Source organism: Giraffa tippelskirchi, chromosome 12, assembly GCF_054371585.1.
Source record: "Giraffa tippelskirchi isolate mGirTip1 chromosome 12, T2T-mGirTip1v1.2.pri, whole genome shotgun sequence".
NCBI classification, from domain to species: domain Eukaryota; kingdom Metazoa; phylum Chordata; class Mammalia; order Artiodactyla; family Giraffidae; genus Giraffa; species Giraffa tippelskirchi.
In genome coordinates, this window is record NC_137286.1 from 65,463,933 (window position 1) to 65,488,950 (window position 25,018).

General features: G+C 55.1%; 1 long non-coding RNA gene across 1 annotated transcript in view; it reads left to right on the forward strand.

The window, feature by feature from the left end:
- Positions 1 to 25,018, forward strand: part of LOC145530002 (uncharacterized) — a 1,493,464-nt gene that overhangs the window by 366,244 nt on the left and 1,102,202 nt on the right. The window contains exons 49-52 of the long non-coding RNA XR_014071397.1: positions 458 to 569; positions 8,091 to 8,202; positions 15,724 to 15,835; positions 23,378 to 23,489. This is a non-coding gene — a long non-coding RNA (uncharacterized LOC145530002). The remainder of the gene's footprint in view (positions 1 to 457; positions 570 to 8,090; positions 8,203 to 15,723; positions 15,836 to 23,377; positions 23,490 to 25,018) is intronic.

The following is a 25,018-nucleotide window of genomic DNA, read 5'->3' on the forward strand; positions in this document are numbered from 1 at the left end:
GGTATAGCTCTCCGTCACCCTATTTAAAAAAAAAAAAAAGTCTTAACTTTTCTGAAAGCTTATTTAGTAGCTTCCTTGAGCAGTTCATTGTGAAGGATTTTTTTTTTTTCTGCGACATTGGCCTCATTAAAAAGTACGGTTTGCCTTTACTGGATAATTTTGTTCATTGGTTTGTTAGGGAATCTTGGTAATATTTGAGTTTCCTGGGGAGTATGGTCACATGACCTGGCCCTGGCCAATCGGTGCGTTCCACCTCCCTGGCCACTGTGATTGGCTCCGGACTGGGGCAGTGCCCAATCGGGGCCCGGGGCCGGGCCTCACGTTGGAAGCCAGGGGAAGACGAGCTCTCGTCCTGCTGGGGTAGGGGAAGGGGTGGGGCCGGGGGAGGTCAGGCTCCAGCAGTGGGAGGGGCTTGAGGTCCGCCTGCGGCAGTTGGTGACCTTCCTGCTCCCCTCAGGGCAGAGCCGCCGGCCTGAGAATGAGGGCGCTGCTGAGCCCAGGGTCTGAGATGGCCCGCTGCTGCTGTGGTCCCAGAGCTCCACCAGAGACCTGAGGGAGGCCGTCTGCCCGTGAGTCCTCTCCCGCTTGTCTGTCAGCTTGTTTGAACCATGCTGGGTTTTCTGCCCAGCTGGCTAAGGGGAGTCCCTGGAAATGCAAGGGTGTGGGTTTTGGCAGACTTCAGGGAAGACATGCCAGATGAGCCTGGGAGACTCCAGCTTAATCTGGATTCAGGAGATATCTCTTCGGGCCAGCTAGTAATTGTAGGATAAGCCTAATGAGTCTTCACAGGATGAAGGGAGTAACGTGCCAAGGTAGCAATCGATGTCCTCATTCGAGAGGATGAAGCTGGTGCTCAGAGAAGGGGGGAACTTGGCCAGAGCAAGGAGGTGTGCACCCAGACAGAACCCCCAGATCCGGCCATTTGAGCTCAGGGAGGCCACTGGTGTGGCTTGTCCCTGTAGCAGGCGCCGAGGCACGCAGCCCACCCTGATTCCTGCGGGGGCCTGACTTGGGAAGTGCCATCTGGTAGCTTTGAGACTCACCAAACCAAATTGCACTGGAGAGAGGAAGGACACCTTCCTTCATCCACCCCCCACCCCCGCCGGATTCCCACATACCCTGACCCCTTTCTCTTGATTTCGGAGCCATTTCCAGAGTCCCGCTCATATGACCTCATTCGAAGTGCACTGTGGACGAGCTGCCATCTGCAGCTGCTACCACAGCAGCCAAGGGCTTTAGCTCCCGAGTACCTCCCTTCCTTTGGAACTTGGGGGCCCTCTACTCCCCACTTGCACACCACAGACCTTTGCTGAGGATTGTGGGGACCCTCACTCAGTTTGCAGCACGTTGTAGCCATCCCTGTCCTCTCAATACCTCCCTTGCCACTCAGCTTGTGATCCCCTTTGGAGCAGCGTGGCCCACCTGGCTGCAACGGAAGAGACACAGCTGACAGTGAAACAACAGCTTAGATCTGACAGCTGGAAAGCTCTGTCAAAAGGGACCTCCCTCTTCACACCGTAGAGGCTGTAGGAGCCGCCAGGCTTTCGGAACCAGTGCTGGGGCCAAAATGACTCCACAGCCGTTTTCCTTCCTGGGGAGGGTTCTGGCTCGAGTGGGAATGGCTCAAGTCTCCTAAGGTTCTGAAAGCCCACTGTGTGCAGATTCACGGTACACAGAGAGGAGAAGGTGGAGTCCTGCCCTGGAGGTGGTCACAGCTCACGGATGAGCCAGGCAGGCAGGCAGGCAGGCAGGGCATGAGAACACCTGAGCTGCCTTCATGAGTGAATGGTGTGGGGGCAGAGGAAGAGAAGCCGGTCTGCTCCCTCATGTGGTGCCCAGGGCAGGTTGTCCCCAGAGGAAACCCTTACGACGGTGAGGACTCTCACTGCTGTTTCCCAAGGGGTTCCGTCGGTGCGTGTCTTCCCCGGAGCGGTCAGGCCGTCTCTAAAGTACACTGGCCATGGGCATTGCCTCTCCTTGGAACTTCCCACGTGTTTCTCTTTTTTATGGAACAGTGATTTTTCTAGAGGGGTTCTGGGCCACAAGGTTGTTGGGTCATTTTCTAGCCTTCTGTCGTGAAGAACGCTTTCCTGGGCGTTGGGGTGGTTTGTTGTTCCAGCTCCCTTTCTTGGCTTCTTTTGGGAGCTGGTGCAACAAGAGGAGCTCAGCCTCTGCCTTCTGGCTGAGATGTCACCCTTCAAACAGCAATGCCTGCCTGGAGATAATGATGGCATTTGCCAAAAGGGCTTCGTTTGGCACATGATATCTTGAAAGGACGTACACCGTCCTGTCAGCTATCAAAGGCTAGTTCAAATGACATAAAAATGAGAACTCTCCAATGGAGTCTTACAGTAGGTGGAGAGTCTGAAAGAAACTCCTTCAGTCATTTCACTGAGAGTCATTGATTGGGGACACCAAGAATATAGGAAGGAATGCAGAAAGAAAAGATGAAATTGTGTTCAGGATCGGGGGGAGGGATGAACAGGGCGTGCTTGCCTTGAATCCAGGCTTTGTTGGGGGGTGGGGCATAAAGATCAAACGGGTCTGAAACCACAAAGTGGTGATGGTAACACAGTATCACCAGTTACACAAGAGTGTTCCCAAATTGCAACAATGATGAAAAAGTTTACTAATCCCAACTTAACCAACAAAAATACAGGAAACCATACAAAAAATAAAACATCACCAGAAAGGTGGAAACAAACCAAATGCAAAGCAGTTCAGGGGAAAGGAACTCCATGTCCCCTGGGGGCAGACCGAGTTGACAGCGTCCACGGTGAGCCGACAGGGATGGAGGCGGCAGAGCCGACCGCTCCCCTGGACGTGGTGTTTCCGGCAAGGGCTCTGGGTCTCTGTCCAGAGCGGGGGCTCGTTCTTCCTGCAGGGGTGGGTGAGTCATCGTCGGCGTCTGGGTGTTGCGCGGGAGCCAGGGCAGGCTCTCCCTGCCGAGGCGGTGACTCCTCCTCTGCCTCGGGTTCTCCTGCCAAAGCCCGAGCAGGTACAGGTGCACGTGGAGGTGGAGGTTCTGGCTGAGGGGGTGGGACATCAGTGCCTGCGGCTGGGGGTCCTGCAGGCACGGAGATCCGATCTGCCCGGTGTGCTGGCCAGAACCCAGCTGGCCTGGTGTCTCTGCGAGGGCAAGTCTCGGTTCTCCATCTGCCCTCGGTGGATCCCTGGGTCCTGCACCTGGAGCCACCACCTCTGTAGGGACAGGTCTGGGAAGTGGAGCCTGGTTCCAGTTGGAGGCCAGTGCTAGAGCTGAGGGAGAAGCAAAGTTTGCCCACAGGCCAGCCTTGGCATGTGCGTATCCCGGGACAGAAAGCTTCCAAGAGATTCCCAAAGAATACCCAGGGTCGGATGTCTTTTGGGACTGAAGTGTGCAAGATGGGGGTGGGGGTGTGAGGCCAGCGCTTGCTGCAGGCCCAGCAGCATCTTTCGGGAACTCGTCCCTGTGTAGCTCAGCACCCCCTCCCCACACACTCCCGTGCACCAGCCCCAGCGTCCTCACCTCTGTGCTCTGGCGTGCTGGGCTCCAGGTCCTCCTGCTGCCTCAGAGGCTGGGGTTCTCGGGACTCTGGGTCGGAGCCGGGTGTGCTGAGCTCCGTGGCAGCCTCAGACTGGGCCGCCGGGTGTATCCTGTGTGGTGTCTCGGCAGCAGGCCTTCCCCGCCTCCGCTTCGCCCCCGGTGGGGCTGATGCCTCCGTGGGCACGCTCACCTGGAGCCTGCACTGGGCCTCAGGGGCGGGGGGGTGGTGCTCCGACCCCTCCCTCCGGGAGGTGGACGGGGTGTCCCCGTCCTCGGCCTCATCACGTGGGAAGCTCTGCAACGACAGTGACCGTCAGCCAGCCATGCTGGGACTTTTCCAAGCTGGGCCTGGCCAGTGGAGCCGCTGCTTCTGCCTGCTCGAACTTCTCTTCCCAGAAGGGTCAGAGACGTGTGTCTGCTCAGATCCCCACCCGGGACGAAAGAGACCCACCTGAGGGTGTGAGGCCAGCCTGGGCGGCCGGCGCTGCCCGCACTCTCCCCATCCCAGCCAGCCTGCTCTCCCCTGGGGTGTGGACACAACTTGCCCGCAGGCTTCTGACCCCACATCCGCCTGGGCTTCCTTGAGGGAGACACACCCCGAGAAACCCGCATCCACACACACAGGCAAAGGACCCGGTGTTTCCGGGTGGCATGGGAGAGGTGGGCTGGCCCGGCCTGGGGCTCCCCGTGTTACCTTTCTGTTTCTCCGGGCAAAGGGCCAGAGGCCTCTCGGGGGTGCCCTGAGCCAACGTTGACAGGGTGCCCACGCACACTGCCTGTGAGCTCTCCTGAGGCCCCGGCCTCTGGGCAGGGGCAAACAGCAGAACATCCTGGCAGCAAGTGATCTGGCTGGGGGCTCCTCTCCGCTCTGGAGGCCTGGATACCCGGGTTGCGGGTTCTGTTGGGTTCTGTTGCCGGCAGGTGACATCATTTCCTGGGGTTCGTGCTGAGGTCCCTTCCCCAAAACTTCCCAAGGGAATCTCTGGGTTTCTGACTGCTCGACCACCCCCCTTAGGCCATGTGCAGGCACAGTGACAGCCACACAGCCCAGCCCACAGCCCTGGGGAGGCCTGGGTGCAGCCAGGGCCTGAGCTCCGAGGACCCCGCTGCTCTCAGACCAGGCTCCTTCTTCTCATAAGTGGTGTGGCCCTGGACAAGCGTATGCCCCTCAGGGTTTCCCCAGTCTCTCCATCTGCAGAGTGGGGGTCATTCTCCCATCTGCTTCCTAGGTCTGTCGGCCTACGAGCAGCTCCATGCCTTTCCACCTGGGGCCGATATCACGTGGAGCTTGTGCGCTGAGACTTCAGAAAGAAAGACTCCATCCAGGGCTGACACAGCACAGAATGGGGCAGAACGAGGCCTGGATGCGCCGTGGTACCCAGGAAAAGGCACTCCCCCTCCTGAGTGTTTTGAGACCCCGCATCCAAGTTGGAGGACCGAAAGGAAGACTCGAAGGTCTCCCTCTCTTATAGAAAAGAGTAGCCAACTTTCTGGTCCTCTGTTTCCATTGAGATTCTGTTCAAGTGTCCCAGCTCGGCTTCTGCAGGTGGCTGAGCTTCTAATGGCTCCCTGCGTTCTTGTCTTTTCCTCTCCAAAGCTTCTGTCCTTTTCCCCCTTCTGGGGTGGATGGGCGCTGTCATTACTTCTACCTTCGAGACAGATTGATGAAACGTCTGGACCATCGACTCCATTCCTCTCTTTGGTTCCGTGTCTCTCTCTGGCTGTGTCCCTCTCTTTTCCCTTCTTGATTCAGTCTGTGTCTTCCTCTTTCTCTCTCGTGTGAGGATGGATGGATGCTAGGAATGCACATGTATGTGATTAGATGAGGGTTATGTTTTAGGGATAGGTTAGAGGGAGAGAAAGGCTTTAGGTCGGAGTTGGTCATGGGGGAAGGGTCAAGGGTGGTGGTGGTGTTTCTTGGAATCTGAGTGCTGTGCGTTCTTCGTCTCTTTCCATATGAACCCCTTCTCAGATACACCACTTGCAAGGAGTCTCTCATGTTCCGTTTCCTATCTTTTGCATTTCTGAATGCTTAGCTTCTCTGTTGTGAAGAGGTTCCATTGGATGGAAACCCATTGGCGTACTTCGTTTTCCTCTTTCCCTTACTTGAAGAGACCCATTTCTACCTCCGCCCAGCAAATGGCAAGGAGACTCTGATGTTAAGGAGCCTTTGACCTACGCTTCTTTCTAGCTGTCTCATGACATCAGTCTTTAGGGTGAGGTTTTTTCCCGATATTGAGGTGGTGTGAGATCAAAACCAATAGCGTTCTTCAGATGTAGCTGTCTGGTTTTCCCATGGACATTTATTGAAGAGGCTTTCTTGTTCCCATTTGGATATTCTCCCCTTTTCTGTCAGAGATGAGTTGACCATGGATGCCGGGGTTTGTTTCTGGACCCTCAACTTTATTCCATCGATCTGGATCTGTGTGTGTTGTTGTATTCCCAATAGCATACTGTCCTGCTGCTGCCGCTGCGCCTAAGTCACTTCAGTCGTGTCTGACTCTGCGCGACCCCATGGCCTGCAGCCTACCAGGCTCCTCCGTCCAGGGCGTTTTCCAGGCAAGAGTACTGGAGTGGGTCGCCATCGCCTTCTCCGATACTCTCCTGAGGATCCTAGTTTGGTCGTCTAATTTCCTTTCACACAACCTTGGATGTCCGTATCGGGGCTTTTTCGTCGGATTGTATTGACAATTTAGGCTCTTTTCTGTTTCCGTACCCCTTTTGCAATTCTTTGTTCGGTGCGAAAATGCATTGGCATTTTGGGAGGAATAGCATCGAAGCTGTGGATTGCCTTGTGGGGCTGTGACATCATTTTCCCAATAGGAATTCTTTCAAGCCCTGAGCACAGCTTCTCTTTCCAGTGGTTGGTGTGGGCTTGATCTTCCTTCTTCCATCTCTCGCCGTTTTGTGAGAACAGGTCCTTCCTTCCCTTCTGGGTTAGATGGACTCGTGGGTATCACTTCAGTGAATGGCATTGTCAGTGGGGGTGATAATTCCCTTCTCATTGGAAGACTTTGCTGTGAGTATTAGAAATGCAAGTGATTTCTCTTCCCCTTCCTCCCTGTCCATCTCTCAGAGCCACCGGGAAACAGAGGCCTCATCCAGGGTCACACAGGCCTGAGGGAGTGCAACTAGACTGTTGTTTCTTCAGGCCCTCAGTGCTGGACATCATCCGGGATACTCTGTGTGTGTCTTCCTCAGTCTGCTGTCCCTTCAGACCTTTCCCTAGTTTTCACAGGCTTGTCGTGTTGGTGTTCTTTGTCTGTTTGGAGACACATCCTTGAGAAGCTTTGTGTTTCCACTCATTCGTCTCGCGATGTATGACCTGTCTTTTGCTTTTGTAATGAGGTCTTTCCCACAGTAGATATCTTTGATTTTGCAAAGTCCACTGTATTCTCTGGGTTGTTTTGTGGGCTGCCTTTTTGTTTTGTGTGTGAAGACTCAAAGCACGTGTCCGGTTTCTGCTCATTGTTCTTCTAGATTTGTGACAAGTTTTCATGGAAACTTTGTCTAGGGATAACTGGAAGTGAACTCGGTGTAAGGTGTCAAGTCTCCATCTCCATTCATGTCATGCCCTGCAGTTTCCAATTCCCTGTTCCTGAGTGGTTTTGGAGACCTCGTGGGAAGTTTGGTTGCATCGGAGTTTGCGTTTCCACCTTGAGTAGATTCACACTGTTCTGCCCTCAGGGACACTGTCAAGGGGGAGTGAGGAGCAGCCTGCACTTCCAGCAGTGACCACACGGTGGGGCGAGTGCTGCTCTCCCCTCTGGGAGCCCCAGGCCACAGGCATCCCAGTGAGGAGCCAGCTCTGTGCTCGGCTGAAAGGAGTTAGACTCTCAGGAGCCTCTGAGCCCTTGCCTTTGGATCACCCAGGGTGGGCATTTGCTGTGACAGAAAAAAATTGCCCTGAATTCCATGGACGGAAGAGCCTGGCTGTGTAGAGTTCGTGAGTTGCCGTGAATCAGACACAACTGAGGACACAAAAATTCAATAGACTAAAACACTTTTTGGGGGTGGGGGGAGTGAAAGGGGGTGATGTGGGGTTTTTTGTCTTATATAATAGCCGAGGGAAATCTAGTTTAAACCTAAATTCACATAGATGGGAAAGGTATAGCTCTCCGTCACCCTATTAAAAAAAAAAAAACGTCTTAACTTTTCTGAAAGCTTATTTAGTAGCTTCCTTGAGCAGTTCATTGTGAAGGATTTTTTTTTTTTTCTGTGACATTGGCCTCATTAAAAAGTACGGTTTGCCTTTACTGGATAATTTTGTTCATTGGTTTGTTAGGGAATCTTGGTAAGGTTTGAGTTTCCTGGGGAGTATGGTCACATGACCTGGCCCTGGCCAATCGGTGCGTTCCACCTCCCTGGCCACTGTGATTGGCTCCGGACTGGGGCAGTGCCCAATCGGGGCCCGGGGCCGGGCCTCACGTTGGAAGCCAGGGGAAGACGAGCTCTCGTCCTGCTGGGGTAGGGGAAGGGGTGGGGCCGGGGGAGGTCAGGCTCCAGCAGTGGGAGGGGCTTGAGGTCCGCCTGCGGCAGTTGGTGACCTTCCTGCTCCCCTCAGGGCAGAGCCGCCGGCCTGAGAATGAGGGCGCTGCTGAGCCCAGGGTCTGAGATGGCCCGCTGCTGCTGTGGTCCCAGAGCTCCACCAGAGACCTGAGGGAGGTTGTCTGCCCGTGAGTCCTCTCCCGCTTGTCTGTCAGCTTGTTTGAACCATGCTGGGTTTTCTGCCCAGCTGGCTAAGGGGAGTCCCTGGAAATGCAATGGTGTGGGTTTTGGCAGACTTCAGGGAAGACATGCCAGATGAGCCTGGGAGACTCCAGCTTAATCTGGATTCAGGAGATATCTCTTCGGGCCAGCTAGTAATTGTAGGATAAGCCTAATGAGTCTTCACAGGATGAAGGGAGTAACGTGCCAAGGTAGCAATCGATGTCCTCATTCGAGAGGATGAAGCTGGTGCTCAGAGAAGGGGGGAACTTGGCCAGAGCAAGGAGGTGTGCACCCAGACAGAACCCCCAGATCCGGCCATTTGAGCTCAGGGAGGCCACTGGTGTGGCTTGTCCCTGTAGCAGGCGCTGAGGCACGCAGCCCACCCTGATTCCTGCGGGGGCCTGACTTGGGAAGTGCCATCTGGTAGCTTTGAGACTCACCAAACCAAATTGCACTGGAGAGAGGAAGGACACCTTCCTTCATCCACCCCCCACCCCCGCCGGATTCCCACATACCCTGACCCCTTTCTCTTGATTTCGGAGCCATTTCCAGAGTCCCGCTCATATGACCTCATTCGAAGTGCACTGTGGACGAGCTGCCATCTGCAGCTGCTACCACAGCAGCCAAGGGCTTTAGCTCCCGAGTACCTCCCTTCCTTTGGAACTTGGGGGCCCTCTACTCCCCACTTGCACACCACCGACCTTTGCTGAGGATTGTGGGGACCCTCACTCAGTTTGCAGCACGTTGTAGCCATCCCTGTCCTCTCAATACCTCCCTTGCCACTCAGCTTGTGAGCCCCTTTGGAGCAGCGTGGCCCACCTGGCTGCAACGGAAGAGACACAGCTGACAGTGAAACAACAGCTTAGATCTGACAGCCGGAAAGCTCTGTCAAAAGGGACCTCCCTCTTCACACCGTAGAGGCTGTAGGAGCCGCCAGGCTTTCGGAACCAGTGCTGGGGCCAAAATGACTCCACAGCCGTTTTCCTTCCTGGGGAGGGTTCTGGCTCGAGTGGGAATGGCTCAAGTCTCCTAAGGTTCTGAAAGCCCACTGTGTGCAGATTCACGGTACACAGAGAGGAGAAGGTGGAGTCCTGCCCTGGAGGTGGTCACAGCTCACGGATGAGCCAGGCAGGCAGGCAGGCAGGCAGGGCATGAGAACACCTGAGCTGCCTTCATGAGTGAATGGTGTGGGGGCAGAGGAAGAGAAGCCGGTCTGCTCCCTCATGTGGTGCCCAGGGCAGGTTGTCCCCAGAGGAAACCCTTACGACGGTGAGGACTCTCACTGCTGTTTCCCAAGGGGTTCCGTCGGTGCGTGTCTTCCCCGGAGCGGTCAGGCCGTCTCTAAAGTACACTGGCCATGGGCATTGCCTCTCCTTGGAACTTCCCACGTGTTTCTCTTTTTTATGGAACAGTGATTTTTCTAGAGGGGTTCTGGGCCACAAGGTTGTTGGGTCATTTTCTAGCCTTCTGTCGTGAAGAACGCTTTCCTGGGCGTTGGGGTGGTTTGTTGTTCCAGCTCCCTTTCTTGGCTTCTTTTGGGAGCTGGTGCAACAAGAGGAGCTCAGCCTCTGCCTTCTGGCTGAGATGTCACCCTTCAAACAGCAATGCCTGCCTGGAGATAATGATGGCATTTGCCAAAAGGGCTTCGTTTGGCACATGATATCTTGAAAGGACGTACACCGTCCTGTCAGCTATCAAAGGCTAGTTCAAATGACATAAAAATGAGAACTCTCCAATGGAGTCTTACAGTAGGTGGAGAGTCTGAAAGAAACTCCTTCAGTCATTTCACTGAGAGTCATTGATTGGGGACACCAAGAATATAGGAAGGAATGCAGAAAGAAAAGATGAAATTGTGTTCAGGATCGGGGGGAGGGATGAACAGGGCGTGCTTGCCTTGAATCCAGGCTTTGTTGGGGGGTGGGGCATAAAGATCAAACGGGTCTGAAACCACAAAGTGGTGATGGTAACACAGTATCACCAGTTACACAAGAGTGTTCCCAAATTGCAACAATGATGAAAAAGTTTACTAATCCCAACTTAACCAACAAAAATACAGGAAACCATACAAAAAATAAAACATCACCAGAAAGGTGGAAACAAACCAAATGCAAAGCAGTTCAGGGGAAAGGAACTCCATGTCCCCTGGGGGCAGACCGAGTTGACAGCGTCCACGGTGAGCCGACAGGGATGGAGGCGGCAGAGCCGACCGCTCCCCTGGACGTGGTGTTTCCGGCAAGGGCTCTGGGTCTCTGTCCAGAGCGGGGGCTCGTTCTTCCTGCAGGGGTGGGTGAGTCATCGTCGGCGTCTGGGTGTTGCGCGGGAGCCAGGGCAGGCTCTCCCTGCCGAGGCGGTGACTCCTCCTCTGCCTCGGGTTCTCCTGCCAAAGCCCGAGCAGGTACAGGTGCACGTGGAGGTGGAGGTTCTGGCTGAGGGGGTGGGACATCAGTGCCTGGGGCTGGGGGTCCTGCAGGCACGGAGATCCGATCTGCCCGGTGTGCTGGCCAGAACCCAGCTGGCCTGGTGTCTCTGCGAGGGCAAGTCTCGGTTCTCCATCTGCCCTCGGTGGATCCCTGGGTCCTGCACCTGGAGCCACCACCTCTGTAGGGACAGGTCTGGGAAGTGGAGCCTGGTTCCAGTTGGAGGCCAGTGCTAGAGCTGGGGGAGAAGCAAAGTTTGCCCACAGGCCAGCCTTGGCATGTGCGTATCCCGGGACAGAAAGCTTCCAAGAGATTCCCAAAGAATACCCAGGGTCGGATGTCTTTTGGGACTGAAGTGTGCAAGAAGGGGGTGGGGGTGTGAGGCCTGCGCTTGCTGCAGGCCCAGCAGCATCTTTCGGGGACTCGTCCCTGTGTAGCTCAGCACCCCCTCCCCACACACTCCCGTGCACCAGCCCCAGCGTCCTCACCTCTGTGCTCTGGCGTGCTGGGCTCCAGGTCCTCCTGCTGCCTCAGAGGCTGGGGTTCTCGGGACTCTGGGTCGGAGCCGGGTGTGCTGAGCTCCGTGGCAGCCTCAGACTGGGCCGCCGGGTGTATCCTGTGTGGTGTCTCGGCAGCAGGCCTTCCCCGCCTCCGCTTCGCCCCCGGTGGGGCTGATGCCTCCGTGGGCACGCTCACCTGGAGCCTGCACTGGGCCTCAGGGGCGGGGGGGTGGTGCTCCGACCCCTCCCTCCGGGAGGTGGACGGGGTGTCCCCGTCCTCGGCCTCATCACGTGGGAAGCTCTGCAACGACAGTGACCGTCAGCCAGCCATGCTGGGACTTTTCCGAGCTGGGCCTGGCCAGTGGAGCCGCTGCTTCTGCCTGCTCGAACTTCTCTTCCCAGAAGGGTCAGAGACGTGTGTCTGCTCAGATCCCCACCCGGGACGAAAGAGACCCACCTGAGGGTGTGAGGCCAGCCTGGGCGGCCGGCGCTGCCCGCACTCTCCCCATCCCAGCCAGCCTGCTCTCCCCTGGGGTGTGGACACAACTTGCCCGCAGGCTTCTGACCCCACATCCGCCTGGGCTTCCTTGAGGGAGACACACCCCGAGAAACCCGCATCCACACACACAGGCAAAGGACCCGGTGTTTCCGGGTGGCATGGGAGAGGTGGGCTGGCCCGGCCTGGGGCTCCCCGTGTTACCTTTCTGTTTCTCCGGGCAAAGGGCCAGAGGCCTCTCGGGGGTGCCCTGAGCCAACGTCGACAGGGTGCCCACGCACACTGCCTGTGAGCTCTCCTGAGGCCCCGGCCTCTGGGCAGGGGCAAACAGCAGAACATCCTGGCAGCAAGTGATCTGGCTGGGGGCTCCTCTCCGCTCTGGAGGCCTGGATACACGGGTTGCGGGTTCTGTTGGGTTCTGTTGCCGGCAGGTGACATCATTTCCTGGGGTTCGTGCTGAGGTCCCTTCCCCAAAACTTCCCAAGGGAATCTCTGGGTTTCTGACTGCTCGACCACCCCCCTTAGGCCATGTGCAGGCACAGTGACAGCCACACAGCCCAGCCCACAGCCCTGGGGAGGCCTGGGTGCAGCCAGGGCCTGAGCTCCGAGGACCCCGCTGCTCTCAGACCAGGCTCCTTCTTCTCATAAGTGGTGTGGCCCTGGACAAGCGTATGCCCCTCAGGGTTTCCCCAGTCTCTCCATCTGGAGAGTGGGGGTCATTCTCCCATCTGCTTCCTAGGTCTGTCGGCCTACGAGCAGCTCCATGCCTTTCCACCTGGGGCCGATATCACGTGGAGCTTGTGCGCTGAGACTTCAGAAAGAAAGACTCCATCCAGGGCTGACACAGCACAGAATGGGGCAGAACGAGGCCTGGATGCGCCGTGGTACCCAGGAAAAGGCACTCCCCCTCCTGAGTGTTTTGAGACCCCGCATCCAAGTTGGAGGCGCGAAAGGAAGACTCGAAGGTCTCCCTCTCTTATAGAAAAGAGTAGCCAACTTTCTGGTCCTCTGTTTCCATTGAGATTCTGTTCAAGTGTCCCAGCTCGGCTTCTGCGGGTGGCTGAGCTTCTAATGGCTCCCTGCGTTCTTGTCTTTTCCTCTCCAAACCTTCCGTCCTTTTCCCCCTTCTGGGGTGGATGGGCGCTGTCATTGCTTCTACCTTCGAGACAGATTGATGAAAAGTCTGGACCGTCGACTCCTTTCCTCTCTTTGGTTCCGTGTCTCTCTCTGTCTGTGTCCCTCTCTTTTCCCTTCTCGATTCAGTCTGTGTCTTCCTCTTTCTCTCTCGTGTGTGGATGGATGGATGCTAGGAATGCACATGTATATGATTAGATGAGGGTTATGTTTTAGGGATAGGTTAGAGGGAGAGAAAGGCTTTAGGTCGGAGTTGGTCATGGGGGAAGGGTCAAGGGTGGTGGTGGTGTTTCTTGGAATCTGAGTGCTGTGCATTCTTCGTCTCTTTCCATATGAACCCCTTCTCAGATACACCACTTGCAAGGAGTCTCTCATGTTCCGTTTCCCATCTTTTGCATTTCTGAATGCTTAGCTTCTCTGTTGTGAAGAGGTTCCATTGGATGGAAACCCATTGGCGTACTTCGTTTTCCTCTTTCCCTTACTTGAAGAGACCCATTTCTACCTCCGCCCAGCAAATGGCAAGGAGACTCTGATGTTAAGGAGCCTTTGACCTACGCTTCTTTCTAGCTGTCTCATGACATCAGTCTTTAGGGTGAGGTTTTTCCCCGATATTGAGGTGGTGTGAGATCAAAACCAATAGCATTCTTCAGATGTAGCTGTCTGGTTTTCCCATGGACATTTATTGAAGAGGCTTTCTCGTTCCCATTTGGATATTCTCCCCTTTTGTGTCAGAGATGAGTTGACCATGGATGCCGGGGTTTGTTTCTGGACCCTCAACTTTATTCCATCGATCTGGATCTGTGTGTGTTGTTGTATTCCCAATAGCATACTGTCCTGCTGCTGCCGCTGCGGCTAAGTCACTTCAGTCGTGTCTGACTCTGCGCGACCCCATGGCCTGCAGCCTACCAGGCTCCTCCGTCCAGGGCGTTTTCCAGGCAAGAGTACTGGAGTGGGTCGCCATCGCCTTCTCCGATACTCTCCTGAGGATCCTAGTTTGGTCGTCTAATTTCCTTTCACACAACCTTGGATGTCCGTATCGGGGCTTTTTCGTCGGATTGTATTGACAATTTAGGCTCTTTTCTGTTTCCGTACCCCTTTTGCAATTCTTTGTTCGGTGCGAAAATGCATTGGCATTTTGGGAGGAATAGCATCGAAGCTGTGGATTGCCTTGTGGGGCTGTGACATCATTTTCCCAATAGGAATTCTTTCAAGCCCTGAGCACAGCTTCTCTTTCCAGTGGTTGGTGTGGGCTTGATCTTCCTTCTTCCATCTCTCGCCGTTTTGTGAGAACAGGTCCTTCCTTCCCTTCTGGGTTAGATGGACTCGTGGGTATCACTTCAGTGAATGGCATTGTCAGTGGGGGTGATAATTCCCTTCTCATTGGAAGACTTTGCTGTGAGTATTAGAAATGCAAGTGATTTCTCTTCCCCTTCCTCCCTGTCCATCTCTCAGAGCCACCGGGAAACAGAGGCCTCATCCAGGGTCACACAGGCCTGAGGGAGTGCAACTAGACTGTTGTTTCTTCAGGCCCTCAGTGCTGGACATCATCCGGGATACTCTGTGTGTGTCTTCCTCAGTCTGCTGTCCCTTCAGACCTTTCCCTAGTTTTCACAGGCTTGTCGTGTTGGTGTTCTTTGTCTGTTTGGAGACACATCCTTGAGAAGCTTTGTGTTTCCACTCATTCGTCTCGCGATGTATGACCTGTCTTTTGCTTTTGTAATGAGGTCTTTCCCACAGTAGATATCTTTGATTTTGCAAAGTCCACTGTATTCTCTGGGTTGTTTTGTGGGCTGCCTTTTTGTTTTGTGTGTGAAGACTCAAAGCACGTGTCCGGTTTCTGCTCATTGTTCTTCTAGATTTGTGACAAGTTTTCATGGAAACTTTGTCTAGGGATAACTGGAAGTGAACTCGGTGTAAGGTGTCAAGTCTCCATCTCCATTCATGTCATGCCCTGCAGTTTCCAATTCCCTGTTCCTGAGTGGTTTTGGAGACCTTGTGGGAAGTTTGGTTGCATCGGAGTTTGCGTTTCCACCTTGAGTAGATTCACACTGTTCTGCCCTCAGGGACACTGTCAAGGGGGAGTGAGGAGCAGCCTGCACTTCCAGCAGTGACCACACGGTGGGGCGAGTGCTGCTCTCCCCTCTGGGAGCCCCAGGCCACAGGCATCCCAGTGAGGAGCCAGCTCTGTGCTCAGCTGAAAGGAGTTAGTCTCTCAGGAGCCTCTGAGCCCTTGCCTTTGGATCACCCAGGGTGGGCATTTGCTGTGACAGAAAAAAATTGCCCTGAATTCCATGGACGGAAGAGCCTGGCTGTGTAGAGTTCGTGAGTTGCCGTGAATCAGACACAACTGAGGACACAAAAATTCAATAGACTAAAACACTTTTTGGGGGTGGGGGGAGTGAAAGGGGGTGATGTGGGGGTTTTTGTCTTATATAATAGCCGAGGGAAATCTAGTTTAAACCTAAATTCACATAGATGGGAAAGGTATAGCTCTCCGTCACCCTATTTAAAAAAAAAAAAAAGTCTTAACTTTTCTGAAAGCTTATTTAGTAGCTTCCTTGAGCAGTTCATTGTGAAGGATTTTTTTTTTTTCTGCGACATTGGCCTCATTAAAAAGTACGGTTTGCCTTTACTGGATAATTTTGTTCATTGGTTTGTTAGGGAATCTTGGTAATATTTGAGTTTCCTGGGGAGTATGGTCACATGACCTGGCCCTGGCCAATCGGTGCGTTCCACCTCCCTGGCCACTGTGATTGGCTCCGGACTGGGGCAGTGCCCAATCGGGGCCCGGGGCCGGGCCTCACGTTGGAAGCCAGGGGAAGACGAGCTCTCGTCCTGCTGGGGTAGGGGAAGGGGTGGGGCCGGGGGAGGTCAGGCTCCAGCAGTGGGAGGGGCTTGAGGTCCGCCTGCGGCAGTTGGTGACCTTCCTGCTCCCCTCAGGGCAGAGCCGCCGGCCTGAGAATGAGGGCGCTGCTGAGCCCAGGGGCTGGGATGGCCCGCTGCTGCTGTGGTCCCAGAGCTCCACCCGAGACCTGAGGGAGGCCGTCTGCCCGTGAGTCCTCTCCCGCTTGTCTGTCAGCTTGTTTGAACCATGCTGGGTTTTCTGCCCAGCTGGCTAAGGGGAGTCCCTGGAAATGCAAGGGTGTGGGTTTTGGCAGACTTCAGGGAAGACATGCCAGATGAGCCTGGGAGACTCCAGCTTAATCTGGATTCAGGAGATATCTCTTCGGGCCAGCTAGTAATTGTAGGATAAGCCTAATGAGTCTTCACAGGATGAAGAGAGTAACGTGCCAAGGTAGCAATCGATGTCCTCATTCGAGAGGATGAAGCTGGTGCTCAGAGAAGGGGGGAACTTGGCCAGAGCAAGGAGGTGTGCACCCAGACAGAACCCCCAGATCCGGCCATTTGAGCTCAGGGAGGCCACTGGTGTGGCTTGTCCCTGTGGCAGGGGCCGAGGCACACAGCCCACCCTGATTCCTGCGGGGGCCTGACTTGGGAAGTGCCATCTGGTAGCTTTGAGACTCACCAAACCAAATTGCACTGGAGAGAGGAAGGACACCTTCCTTCATCCACCCCCCACCCCCGCCGGATTCCCACATACCCTGACCCCTTTCTCTTGATTTCGGAGCCATTTCCAGAGTCCCGCTCATATGACCTCATTCGAAGTGCACTGTGGACGAGCTGCCATCTGCAGCTGCTACCACAGCAGCCAAGGGCTTTAGCTCCCGAGTACCTCCCTTCCTTTGGAACTTGGGGGCCCTCTACTCCCCACTTGCACACCACAGACCTTTGCTGAGGATTGTGGGGACCCTCACTCAGTTTGCAGCACGTTGTAGCCATCCCTGTCCTCTCAATACCTCCCTTGCCACTCAGCTTGTGAGCCCCTTTGGAGCAGCGTGGCCCACCTGGCTGCAACGGAAGAGACCCAGCTGACAGTGAAACAACAGCTTAGATCTGACAGCCGGAAAGCTCTGTCAAAAGGGACCTCCCTCTTCACACCGTAGAGGCTGTAGGAGCCGCCAGGCTTTCGGAACCAGTGCTGGGGCCAAAAGGACCCAACAGCAGTTTTCCTTCCTGGGGAGGGTTCTGGCTCGAGTGGGAATGGCTCAAGTCTCCTAAGGTTCTGAAAGCCCACTGTGTGCAGATTCACGGTACACAGAGAGGAGAAGGTGGAGTCCTGCCCTGGAGGTGGTCACAGCTCACGGATGAGCCAGGCAGGCAGGCAGGCAGGCAGGCAGGGCATGAGAACACCTGAGCTGCCTTCATGAGTGAATGGTGTGGGAGCAGAGGAAGAGAAGCCGGTCTGCTCCCTCATGTGGTGCCCAGGGCAGGTTGTCCCCAGAGGAAACCCTTACGACGGTGAGGACTCTCACTGCTGTTTCCCAAGGGGTTCCGTCGGTGCGTGTCTTCCCCGGAGCGGTCAGGCCGTCTCTAAAGTACACTGGCCATGGGCATTGCCTCTCCTTGGAACTTCCCACGTGTTTCTCTTTTTTATGGAACAGTGATTTTTCTAGAGGGGTTCTGGGCCACAAGGTTGTTGGGTCATTTTCTAGCCTTCTGTCGTGAAGAACGCTTTCCTGGGCGTTGGGGTGGTTTGTTGTTCCAGCTCCCTTTCTTGGCTTCTTTTGGGAGCTGGTGCAACAAGAGGAGCTCAGCCTCTGCCTTCTGGCTGAGATGTCACCCTTCAAACAGCAATGCCTGCCTGGAGATAATGTTGGCATTTGCCAAAAGGGCTTCGTTTGGCACATGATATCTTGAAAGGACGTACACCGTCCTGTCAGCTATCAAAGGCTAGTTCAAATGACATAAAAATGAGAACTCTCCAATGGAGTCTTACAGTAGGTGGAGAGTCCGAAAGAAACTCCTTCAGTCATTTCACTGAGAGTCATTGATTGGGGACACCAAGAATATAGGAAGGAATGCAGAAAGAAAAGATGAAATTGTGTTCAGGATCGGGGGGAGGGATGAACAGGGCGTGCTTGCCTTGAATCCAGGCTTTGTTGGGGGGTGGGGCATAAAGATCAAACGGGTCTGAAACCACAAAGTGGTGATGGTAACACAGTATCACCAGAGTTACACAACAGTGTTCCCAAATTGCAACAATGATGAAAAAGTTTACTAACTTAACCAACAAGTTCCCAACTTAACCAACAAAAATACAGGAAACCATACAAAAAATAAAACATCACCAGAAAGGTGGAAACAAACCAAATGCAAAGCAGTTCAGGGGAAAGGAACTCCATGTCCCCTGGGGGCAGACCGAGTTGACAGCGTCCACGGTGAGCCGACAGGGATGGAGGTGGCAGAGCCGACCGCTCCCCTGGACGTGGTGTTTCCGGCAAGGGCTCTGGGTCTCTGTCCAGAGCGGGGGCTCGTTCTTCCTGCAGGGGTGGGTGAGTCATCGTCGGCGTCTGGGTGTTGCGCGGGAGCCAGGGCAGGCTCTCCCTGCCGAGGCGGTGACTCCTCCTCTGCCTCGGGTTCTCCTGCCAAAGCCCGAGCAGGTACAGGTGCACGTGGAGGTGGAGGTTCTGGCTGAGGGGGTGGGACATCAGTGCCTGGGGCTGGGGGTCCTGCAGGCACGGAGATCCGATCTGCCCGGTGTGCTGGCCAGAACCCAGCTGGCCTGGTGTCTCTGCGAGGGCAAGTCTCGGTTCTCCATCTGCCCTCGGTGGATCCCTGGGTCCTGCACCTGGAGCCACCACCTCTGTAGGGACAGGTCTGGGAAGTGGAGCCTGGTTCCAGTTGGAGGCCAGTGCTAGAGCTGAGGGAGAAGCAAAGTTTGCCCACAGGCCAGCCTTGGCATGTGCGTATCCCGGGACAGAAAGCTTCCAAGAGATTCCCAAAGAATACCCAGGGTCGGATGTCTTTTGGGACTGAAGTGTGCAAGATGGGGGTGGGGGTGTGAGGCCAGCGCTTGCTGCAGGCCCAGCAGCATCTTTCGGGAACTCATCCCTGTGTAGCTCAGCACCCCCTCCCCACACACTCCCGTGCACCAGCCCCAGCGTCCTCACCTCTGTGCTCTGGCGTGGTGGGCTCCAGGTCCTCCTGCTGCCTCAGAGGCTGGGGTTCTCGGGACTCTGGGTCGGAGCCGGGTGTGCTGAGCTCCGTGGCAGCCTCAGACTGGGCCGCCGGGTGTATCCTGTGTGGTGTCTCGGCAGCAGGCCTTCCCCGCCTCCGCTTCGCCCCCGGTGGGGCTGATGCCTCCGTGGGCACGCTCACCTGGAGCCTGCACTGGGCCTCAGGGGCGGGGGGGTGGTGCTCCGACCCCTCCCTCCGGGAGGTGGACGGGGTGTCCCCGTCCTCGGCCTCATCACGTGGGAAGCTCTGCAACGACAGTGACCGTCAGCCAGCCATGCTGGGACTTTTCCAAGCTGGGCCTGGCCAGTGGAGCCGCTGCTTCTGCCTGCTCGAACTTCTCTTCCCAGAAGGGTCAGAGACGTGTGTCTGCTCAGATCCCCACCCGGGACGAAAGAGACCCACCTGAGGGTGTGAGGCCAGCCTGGGCGGCCGGCGCTGCCCGCACTCTCCCCATCCCAGCCAGCCTGCTCTCCCCTGGGGTGTGGACACAACTTGCCCGCAGGCTTCTGACCCCACATCCGCCTGGGCTTCCTTGAGGGAGACACACCCCGAGAAACCCGCATCCACACACACAGGCAAAGGACCCGGTGTTTCCGGGTGGCATGGGAGAGGTGGGCTGGCCCGGCCTGGGGCTCCCCGTGTTACCTTTCTGTTTCTCCGGGCAAAGGGCCAGAGGCCTCTCGGGGGTGCCCTGAGCCAACGTCGACAGGGTGCCCACGCACACTGCCTGTGAGCTCTCCTGAGGCCCCGGCCTCTGGGCAGGGGCAAACAGCAGAACATCCTGGCAGCAAGTGATCTGGCTGGGGGCTCCTCTCCGCTCTGGAGGCCTGGATACCCGGGTTGCGGGTTCTGTTGGGTTCTGTTGCCGGCAGGTGACATCATTTCCTGGGGTTCGTGCTGAGGTCCCTTCCCCAAAACTTCCCAAGGGAATCTCTGGGTTTCTGACTGCTCGACCACCCCCCTTAGGCCATGTGCAGGCACAGTGACAGCCACACAGCCCAGCCCACAGCCCTGGGGAGGCCTGGGTGCAGCCAGGGCCTGAGCTCCGAGGACCCCGCTGCTCTCAGACCAGGCTCCTTCTTCTCATAAGTGGTGTGGCCCTGGACAAGCGTATGCCCCTCAGGGTTTCCCCAGTCTCTCCATCTGCAGAGTGGGGGTCATTCTCCCATCTGCTTCCTAGGTCTGTCGGCCTACGAGCAGCTCCATGCCTTTCCACCTGGGGCCGATATCACGTGGAGCTTGTGCGCTGAGACTTCAGAAAGAAAGACTCCATCCAGGGCTGACACAGCACAGAATGGGGCAGAACGAGGCCTGGATGCGCCGTGGTACCTAGGAAAAGGCACTCCCCCTCCTGAGTGTTTTGAGACCCCGCATCCAAGTTGGAGGCGCGAAAGGAAGACTCGAAGGTCTCCCTCTCTTATAGAAAAGAGTAGCCAACTTTCTGGTCCTCTGTTTCCATTGAGATTCTGTTCAAGTGTCCCAGCTCGGCTTCTGCGGGTGGCTGAGCTTCTAATGGCTCCCTGCGTTCTTGTCTTTTCCTCTCCAAAGCTTCTGTCCTTTTCCCCCTTCTGGGGTGGATGGGCGCTGTCATTACTTCTACCTTCGAGACAGATTGATGAAACGTCTGGACCATCGACTCCATTCCTCTCTTTGGTTCCGTGTCTCTCTCTGGCTGTGTCCCTCTCTTTTCCCTTCTTGATTCAGTCTGTGTCTTCCTCTTTCTCTCTCGTGTGAGGATGGATGGATGCTAGGAATGCACATGTATGTGATTAGATGAGGGTTATGTTTTAGGGATAGGTTAGAGGGAGAGAAAGGCTTTAGGTCGGAGTTGGTCATGGGGGAAGGGTCAAGGGTGGTGGTGGTGTTTCTTGGAATCTGAGTGCTGTGCGTTCTTCGTCTCTTTCCATATGAACCCCTTCTCAGATACACCACTTGCAAGGAGTCTCTCATGTTCCGTTTCCTATCTTTTGCATTTCTGAATGCTTAGCTTCTCTGTTGTGAAGAGGTTCCATTGGATGGAAACCCATTGGCGTACTTCGTTTTCCTCTTTCCCTTACTTGAAGAGACCCATTTCTACCTCCGCCCAGCAAATGGCAAGGAGACTCTGATGTTAAGGAGCCTTTGACCTACGCTTCTTTCTAGCTGTCTCATGACATCAGTCTTTAGGGTGAGGTTTTTTCCCGATATTGAGGTGGTGTGAGATCAAAACCAATAGCGTTCTTCAGATGTAGCTGTCTGGTTTTCCCATGGACATTTATTGAAGAGGCTTTCTTGTTCCCATTTGGATATTCTCCCCTTTTGTGTCAGAGATGAGTTGACCATGGATGCCGGGGTTTGTTTCTGGACCCTCAACTTTATTCCATCGATCTGGATCTGTGTGTGTTGTTGTATTCCCAATAGCATACTGTCCTGCTGCTGCCGCTGCGCCTAAGTCACTTCAGTCGTGTCTGACTCTGCGCGACCCCATGGCCTGCAGCCTACCAGGCTCCTCCGTCCAGGGCGTTTTCCAGGCAAGAGTACTGGAGTGGGTCGCCATCGCCTTCTCCGATACTCTCCTGAGGATCCTAGTTTGGTCGTCTAATTTCCTTTCACACAACCTTGGATGTCCGTATCGGGGCTTTTTCGTCGGATTGTATTGACAATTTAGGCTCTTTTCTGTTTCCGTACCCCTTTTGCAATTCTTTGTTCGGTGCGAAAATGCATTGGCATTTTGGGAGGAATAGCATCGAAGCTGTGGATTGCCTTGTGGGGCTGTGACATCATTTTCCCAATAGGAATTCTTTCAAGCCCTGAGCACAGCTTCTCTTTCCAGTGGTTGGTGTGGGCTTGATCTTCCTTCTTCCATCTCTCGCCGTTTTGTGAGAACAGGTCCTTCCTTCCCTTCTGGGTTAGATGGACTCGTGGGTATCACTTCAGTGAATGGCATTGTCAGTGGGGGTGATAATTCCCTTCTCATTGGAAGACTTTGCTGTGAGTATTAGAAATGCAAGTGATTTCTCTTCCCCTTCCTCCCTGTCCATCTCTCAGAGCCACCGGGAAACAGAGGCCTCATCCAGGGTCACACAGGCCTGAGGGAGTGCAACTAGACTGTTGTTTCTTCAGGCCCTCAGTGCTGGACATCATCCGGGATACGCTGTGTGTGTCTTCCTCAGTCTGCTGTCCCTTCAGACCTTTCCCTAGTTTTCACAGGCTTGTCGTGTTGGTGTTCTTTGTCTGTTTGGAGACACATCCTTGAGAAGCTTTGTGTTTCCACTCATTCGTCTCGCGATGTATGACCTGTCTTTTGCTTTTGTAATGAGGTCTTTCCCACAGTAGATATCTTTGATTTTGCAAAGTCCACTGTATTCTCTGGGTTGTTTTGTGGGCTGCCTTTTTGTTTTGTGTGTGAAGACTCAAAGCACGTGTCCGGTTTCTGCTCATTGTTCTTCTAGATTTGTGACAAGTTTTCATGGAAACTTTGTCTAGGGATAACTGGAAGTGAACTCGGTGTAAGGTGTCAAGTCTCCATCTCCATTCATGTCATGCCCTGCAGTTTCCAATTCCCTGTTCCTGAGTGGTTTTGGAGACCTCGTGGGAAGTTTGGTTGCATCGGAGTTTGCGTTTCCACCTTGAGTAGATTCACACTGTTCTGCCCTCAGGGACACTGTCAAGGGGGAGTGAGGAGCAGCCTGCACTTCCAGCAGTGACCACACGGTGGGGCGAGTGCTGCTCTCCCCTCTGGGAGCCCCAGGCCACAGGCATCCCAGTGAGGAGCCAGCTCTGTTCTCGGCTGAAAGGAGTTAGACTCTCAGGAGCCTCTGAGCCCTTGCCTTTGGATCACCCAGGGTGGGCATTTGCTGTGACAGAAAAAAATTGCCCTGAATTCCATGGACGGAAGAGCCTGGCTGTGTAGAGTTCGTGAGTTGCCGTGAATCAGACACAACTGAGGACACAAAAATTCAATAGACTAAAACACTTTTTGGGGGTGGGGGGAGTGAAAGGGGGTGATGTGGGGTTTTTTATCTTATATAATAGCCGAGGGAAATCTAGTTTAAACCTAAATTCACATAGATGGGAAAGGTATAGCTCTCCGTCACCCTATTAAAAAAAAAAAAACGTCTTAACTTTTCTGAAAGCTTATTTAGTAGCTTCCTTGAGCAGTTCATTGTGAAGGATTTTTTTTTTTTTTCTGTGACATTGGCCTCATTAAAAAGTACGGTTTGCCTTTACTGGATAATTTTGTTCATTGGTTTGTTAGGGAATCTTGGTAAGGTTTGAGTTTCCTGGGGAGTATGGTCACATGACCTGGCCCTGGCCAATCGGTGCGTTCCACCTCCCTGGCCACTGTGATTGGCTCCGCACTGGGGCAGTGCCCAATCGGGGCCCGGGGCCGGGCCTCACGTTGGAAGCCAGGGGAAGACGAGCTCTCGTCCTGCTGGGGTAGGGGAAGGGGTGGGGCCGGGGGAGGTCAGGCTCCAGCAGTGGGAGGGGCTTGAGGTCCGCCTGCGGCAGTTGGTGACCTTCCTGCTCCCCTCAGGGCAGAGCCGCCGGCCTGAGAATGAGGGCGCTGCTGAGCCCAGGGTCTGAGATGGCCCGCTGCTGCTGTGGTCCCAGAGCTCCACCCGAGACCTGAGGGAGGCTGTCTGCCCGTGAGTCCTCTCCCGCTTGTCTGTCAGCTTGTTTGAACCATGCTGGGTTTTCTGCCCAGCTGGCTAAGGGGAGTCCCTGGAAATGCAAGGGTGTGGGTTTTGGCAGACTTCAGGGAAGACATGCCAGATGAGCCTGGGAGACTCCAGCTTAATCTGGATTCAGGAGATATCTCTTCGGGCCAGCTAGTAATTGTAGGATAAGCCTAATGAGTCTTCACAGGATGAAGGGAGTAACGTGCCAAGGTAGCAATCGATGTCCTCATTCGAGAGGATGAAGCTGGTGCTCAGAGAAGGGGGGAACTTGGCCAGAGCAAGGAGGTGTGCACCCAGACAGAACCCCCAGATCCGGCCATTTGAGCTCAGGGAGGCCACTGGTGTGGCTTGTCCCTGTAGCAGGCGCTGAGGCACGCAGCCCACCCTGATTCCTGCGGGGGCCTGACTTGGGAAGTGCCATCTGGTAGCTTTGAGACTCACCAAACCAAATTGCACTGGAGAGAGGAAGGACACCTTCCTTCATCCACCCCCCACCCCCGCCGGATTCCCACATACCCTGACCCCTTTCTCTTGATTTCGGAGCCATTTCCAGAGTCCCGCTCATATGACCTCATTCGAAGTGCACTGTGGACGAGCTGCCATCTGCAGCTGCTACCACAGCAGCCAAGGGCTTTAGCTCCCGAGTACCTCCCTTCCTTTGGAACTTGGGAGCCCTCTACTCCCCACTTGCACACCACCGACCTTTGCTGAGGATTGTGGGGACCCTCACTCAGTTTGCAGCACGTTGTAGCCATCCCTGTCCGCTCAATACCTCCCTTGCCACTCAGCTTGTGAGCCCCTTTGGAGCAGCGTGGCCCACCTGGCTGCAACGGAAGAGACACAGCTGACAGTGAAACAACAGCTTAGATCTGACAGCCGGAAAGCTCTGTCAAAAGGGACCTCCCTCTTCACACCGTAGAGGCTGTAGGAGCCGCCAGGCTTTCGGAACCAGTGCTGGGGCCAAAATGACTCCACAGCCGTTTTCCTTCCTGGGGAGGGTTCTGGCTCGAGTGGGAATGGCTCAAGTCTCCTAAGGTTCTGAAAGCCCACTGTGTGCAGATTCACGGTACACAGAGAGGAGAAGGTGGAGTCCTGCCCTGGAGGTGGTCACAGCTCACGGATGAGCCAGGCAGGCAGGCAGGCAGGCAGGGCATGAGAACACCTGAGCTGCCTTCATGAGTGAATGGTGTGGGGGCAGAGGAAGAGAAGCCGGTCTGCTCCCTCATGTGGTGCCCAGGGCAGGTTGTCCCCAGAGGAAACCCTTACGACGGTGAGGACTCTCACTGCTGTTTCCCAAGGGGTTCCGTCGGTGCGTGTCTTCCCCGGAGCGGTCAGGCCGTCTCTAAAGTACACTGGCCATGGGCATTGCCTCTCCTTGGAACTTCCCACGTGTTTCTCTTTTTTATGGAACAGTGATTTTTCTAGAGGGGTTCTGGGCCACAAGGTTGTTGGGTCATTTTCTAGCCTTCTGTCGTGAAGAACGCTTTCCTGGGCGT